This window comes from Coffea eugenioides, chromosome 5, assembly GCF_003713205.1.
Source record: "Coffea eugenioides isolate CCC68of chromosome 5, Ceug_1.0, whole genome shotgun sequence".
NCBI lineage: Eukaryota > Viridiplantae > Streptophyta > Magnoliopsida > Gentianales > Rubiaceae > Coffea > Coffea eugenioides.
In genome coordinates this window covers 8,133,837-8,140,450 of record NC_040039.1, presented here as the reverse complement: position 1 = coordinate 8,140,450, position 6,614 = coordinate 8,133,837, and positions in this window count along the sequence as shown.

The following is a 6,614-nucleotide window of genomic DNA, read 5'->3' as shown; positions in this document are numbered from 1 at the left end:
AATATAATATAATATACATAATATGTAATATTGTATACATAAATGTATAAATATTTATACATAATATATTATGTACATTACATTATAATATATACGTTATTAATGTACTTTCATTATTATGTACATTATTGTGTGTAATAATGTATAATATTGCTATGTATAATATATAATATACATAATATGTAATAATGTATAAATGTATATTACGTATAATATATTATATTATGTATATTGTATTATATATATACCATATTATGTATATTATACAAATTGAAAAATATATATTATATATTTATATATTATATATTATATAAATATTTATATAATGAAATATACAATAAATATTACAAATTGAAATATTATATAAACACCATATTTATAATATTATAATATTTATAATTAATCTTAATGTATATTATATATATTAAATATTTATTTATTTATTTATTCATATTATAAATATTTTATTTTATTTAAAATATATTTTCAAATATTTTTAATATATTTATATAAATATTATATATCCAAACATTATATCAAAAACAACTCCAAATATACATATTTAATATGTATATTTCAATTATGTATATTGTATTAATATAAATTGAAATGTACAAATTGAAAATTATATATTTATATATTTATATATTATATAAATATTTATATACATTAATATTATGCATAATATAATATACATAATATGTAATATTGTATACATAAATGTATAAATATTTATACATAATATATTATGTACATTATATTATAATATATACATTATTAATGTGCTTTCATTATTATGTACATTATTGTGTATAATAATGTATAATAATGTTATGTAGAATATATAATATACATAATATGTAATAATGTAATAATGTATATTACGTATAATATATTATATTATGTATTTTGTATTATATATATACAATATATCCATAAGAAAATTTGTAGAAATTAAATAAGGAGTACTACTCCCTTATATCATAAAAATCTATACATTAGTGAGTTATATATTTCCTAAAAGGTGGAACTTATAACCTATCCATTCTAATAGCACTGCGAGCCATTTTTGAGAGAGCCATCTCCACCTCATAATTAGTATCCCTAGAGTCCAAACAGCCGACATTAGACAAAGCATCTGTTACTTGATTAGCTTCTCGAAAGCAATGATTGAACTGCATAAAATAAGAACTCAGATTCCGTAGTTGTTGTATATAGACTATGGACATACCCATTCTTTTTAAGAACCTTTAACAACAGCAATGAATCCACTTCAACCTGGAAATTAGTATATTCCCCGAAAATACATAATTGTACACCAAAAGAAGGGCACGCGCCTCTGCTTGGATACTTGTAGCCACTCTAGAATGACAAGAAAAAGCTAACACCATAAGACCTTGAGAATGCCGAAACACACCTCCACCCCCACTAGCTCCTTGATTGCCCTTAGAACATCCATCAGTATTTAGTATTGAGCTTAAGTAAAGGAACCATTTTCATATTATTACATAGTAGTCGGAATACATCTTATGATGGGAATAAGGTAATAATATTCACCCACCCTTTTCATATTATAACATAGTAGACGAAATAAATATCATCGATTGACTATCGATTTTTTCTCTTCTTCTTCCTCAATAGTGTCTTATGGTGATATTGCTCATTACATTCGCATAACCCGCTGATGGCCTTTGCAGGGCTGTATCAAGGGTTGCACATCCCTTTACATATCTAAAGACTTTAGTCCCAGAAAGTTAACTACTGAAAGCTCTAGCCAGGCACGTTGAATGCTACCTCCCTTTTGTTTGTAAAGATAAAGGAAAGCAATCTCTGTAGGTTAGCTCCATCGAGGGATGAGGTTGCATAAATCCCTTGGGTGTGTCCAATTTGTGGGAAGCTGATACTAATGCCTTTGTGTTAAGTCAGCATCAACAACAAAAATAGTTCCAAATTGAAAGGCATTTATTGGCATATCGGGAATTCCTGCAACCGCGGCAACAGTGCCATTTGGTGCGGCATGAACTCTTGACTGAACACAATCATCATTGTTTCCTTTGGAAGGCAACAACATTCATGAAGATGAGCTTCTGAACAGACAAATCTGGAGAGTAAAAGTACTCCACATATTTGGATTGATGTTAGAACTAAATATTTTGCCATTGGCTAAAGGAGTTGTTGAATATGTACATGGAAGGAAGTAGTAGATGCAAGGTGAAAGTAAGTCGCTAAGTGACTGTGTAGGAAATTTCAACAAAGCTTTAATGTTTATTTATTAGTGGTCTATGTTTCATATTTGGTTGGTCAATTTGTGTTGGAGTTGCAAAGGATCACATAACTCCTCTTGAGGAGTGTGTTACAAATGAAGGTTCCCAGGTCATAATCGTTATAATCGTAGAAAATTCATGCTGGCTTTTTTGGTTTTGATAAAGAAGCGATTAAAACTTTAAAGTTTGCAACTTGGTCTAAAAGACGAGAAAAACGTATTTCTAGTGGTCGCTACTTTCGCCTTATAAAGTGTACAAGTTTTGGCAAAAAATTCAGCTTATATACCTCTACTAAAAGAAACTTGAAGACTCTAAACAACCGATGTTCAATTCGACGACGAATCACCGCACAAGTTCCAAGTTCACTCACTTATCCCTTGAACGAAAATTTGGGCAGCATACCCTTTGTATTTATCTATTTTTTCAGCCATTTAAGGCTTCACGTTTTTCCTCAAATCAACCCAATTCAAACACCACAAGTAAGCATATCAAGATAGCTCTTCATCTAGGCTAAAAACCATCCAAATATAACTTATTTCTAGCAAATAATCAACCACTACCAAAGCTGGAATTTTCTCATCAAAGCTGGAAATTCATCTTTTAATACTAAAAAGTCACAATCATGCCACTAATCACGTCACAAATTCCATATCCAAGTTCAATACCAACATTTGATAGTTAAACAACATAATCAAGGCTGAAAATTTCCAAACCCTAGCTGAAATTTCATTATTCAACACCAAACTAGAGTATCATCCAATATATTCCAAGATTCAAAGCTTCTATAGCATATTTAGCAAGATTAAGGTAGAGACAAGAAGTGGATGAACTTATACCTTCCAAAACCTTCTTGAAAGTGAGGAACCAAGCAATTTCTCCCAAGAATTTCACCACTCCTAGCTTCCTAAGCACCAAGATGCAAGTTTAATCGGTTTGATTTTTGTGATTCAACTCAAACAAGGCTAAAATCAAAGTTGAAATTGGAAGTTTTGTTCCCTCTTTCTCCTCTCTTTGCTCTAGGCCAACAAGAAGAAATAATGGAGGAATATTAGCCAAAAATGGAAGATAAGAAGGAAAGAATTTGGCTTGGTCAAACATCCTTAGATTGCCAACACTTGGCACAACAAGATTCCTTCTTATTTTTTTTTCTTTCCTCACTTTTCTTTAGTCAACATTTTCGGCTGGTTTAAGGCTTAATCTAGGGTTAATTAGCTGAAATAAAAACAAAGAAATTAGGGTAAGAAAGGAGTGCTCAAGTGGTGTACTCAATCGATAACAAATTGTGCACGTTGGTTCAAGCTTATTTTTCTTAACTCTCGCGTACTTATGTTTTACTTATGATTCACTAACTTAATAATAGCACTTCTAATCATACACTTTCTCTTATCTAATACTCACTTTTATCTACCAAATTTAGTACACACACCTCATCAATTAATCACACTACCAAAATACGTAAAAATCTTAGTTTACCCTAACTATAAAAGTAAAGGTAAAACTCTCGATTCTATCATTTATTACAACTATTGAGGGAGTAATTTAGTAGTAAAGATATTATAAAATAACTTATTCAAAATAAAATGAAATTTTAAGAAAATATGGAGAATTTTGCAAGTCCTCACAAAAGTAGTTCGAAAATCACTGGTAATTGGCAATCTTCTCTATGGGTTCGACCCTTAATATCCTATACTCAATCACGACTCGTATACTTGTGAAAAATTGCTTGTGGGGTATTTAGAAATTTATAAATATAAAACTTGATTGTGAATGGGTTAATTATTATATGTATATCCCGCACTCGTCAATTTCCTTATGCATGTGAAACCTACTCTCATAGTGAATCACCTATAGCTATAATTAATCCATACCTAATCTCATTACTATGAAATTAGCTACAAGTTCATTACATCTATGAAATTATATGGAACAAAACCATAAAGCCACAAAGGTGCACATCTACTCTCTTGAGTGTACTCCTTAAATTTTTCACTTTCTTGAACTAATGTTAAATTATAATTTTCATTGTAAATCTAACACCTTGAGATTATCACAATTAATGGCAAGTCAATCAATATTAGAAGAGCAAAAACCCTAAATAACTTGCTCAAAATAATAAGAAGAAATATCACAAACAATCCACAGTTAGTTCAACCAAAACCCAAGGCAAAAACCTTTAGAAATACATCACAAACATAAGATCCAAACTTGTATTAACAAAGTTTAAAAGTCAATACAAAGATTAAGAGGTGGAAAGAAGAAAACCCTTGTTACTAGAGCCCATTGAATCTCACCTTTTTCATCTCCTTTTGCTTCCTTATTGAGCCAATACAAGAATAGAAGAACAACCAACTAATCCTACACTAATCTAACCTAAACTAAGAAACTAAGTATTTCCAGTATTAGATCTACATTTTGATGGTGTTTTTCTCCCCTTTTTCTCTACAAAAATCATCCTCAAAAAGCTCCTTTTATAAAAAGAAGATAGAGCTCAATTGCTATGCAAGTTGTACGAGTTGCATTAGTTTTCTGACACAAATCCAGCCCACAATCCGCGTATGGATTGCTGGCTGGATTGATCAATTAGCGTATAGATTTTTGGCTGGATTGATCCCCTATTTCTGCCTTGAAGATGCTCAAAAACGGCCTTCAAAGAGGATCCGTAGACTTAGATCCGTGGATCCCTCATTTTGCTTTGTTCTTCATTAGACTTTTGCTCTCTACCTGCAATCCATTCATGAACCCGGCCCAGGTTAATATGAAAATTTCTCTATGAAGAATGCTGAATTAGCTCTTGTGGAAAACAAGAAAACTGCAATCCTTTGAGATAGATTTCCAATGGATCATGAATCAAGTCATTTCGAGATCTGGGGATTGAGTTATGGCCAAAAAATTAATGACTAGTCAGAAAGCATTGTAGGAGAAAAGTGCTTCAATAATTTGGACTTTTGGCTATGAAAACGAGAGAATTGGATTTTGGTATCTCATAAGAATTGTAGTCCTTCCTCTTAGCTTTAAAATGATTTAAAAATCATCTCAATCCACGATTTGTAGCTCAAATTTTAACCAACGTACCAAAATATATCATTGTTACCAATGCTTTTGTTCTTGTTTCTTGAGTGTATTTCTTCCTTTGGTCCTTCATGTCACATGATTTCCACATTAAATCATCAGCAATCATGCAAGCATCTCCTCACTTCCCTTCAATTGATGATTGAATTATCAAAACCTATAAAAAAAAACATGAAATTTCCGCACTTAAGTCCATAGAAATGTGAGTTTTCTCACTTAACCACAAAATGCAAAACTTAACTTAAAATCTAGTTATTCAACTTCAACTTAAATGAAAATACACTAAAATGCACATAAATAACCACTTACAAATATGCAAATCAAGCACTTATCATTTACCTTGCTTTGACTCTATCATATATGCATCTTGTATCTTTATAATCATTCTTCCACTATTCTTGTAATTCATCATTACCAATCACTCTGGAAAGAATAAAATGTAAAGGCTACACATCTACGAATAAAAAAATTGTGATTTTCGGTGTTCATTTTTGACTAATACTCTATTTTTTTATTCAGGCCAATATAGTATAAATAGTATCTAATATTGGTTGAAACTTTCTTTTGGTGGTCCTCTGTTTCCTTTTGGTATAGTGTTTACTTAATTGTAATTTTAAGTCATATATATCGTACACAAATGCAACGAAACTCTATACTAGCAGAAAGAGGTAAAAGTTGATTTGTCATGGAAGATTTGTCTAAATGTAATTGAAGGGGTCAGGAACTAAGTAAGTTATATATGTTGGTGGTAAAGTAACAATTATTGTTAAAAGATTATTGTCCTACATAATTTTCATAACAATTTTTTTAGGTGTGGAGGGGCTTTTCTTTCTCGGCCCCGCTTGGTACGTCCTTGTCCGACTGAGATTACTTCAAAAGAAATATTTCTGGTCTGAAAATGAGAAGTTTCATTTTGTTGCATACATAAATCATTATACACTGTCATTAAAAAAAAAAATTTTGATATGCTACCAAGTCTAAATGTACGGTAGTCTTTATTTTTCATATTTTTATTTTACATATGATGTGCATCCAACTTGCTTTATGTAAAATAATCTTTTACTTAGTTTAAGAAAATGTAATCCTTCTCCTATTTAACCACCACAACTAATAAAAGGTGACAAAAGCCCTTTTCATCTATTTTTTCTTAACATGGTTAAGAACTTCTGTTTTATTGAGCATTAAACTAAAAGTGCAATTCGCCATTTAGATGGTCAAGATGGATAATGGTTTGGCCACAGAATGGTTAGTTAAGTCCTTATAAAACGGGAAGAATGGAGT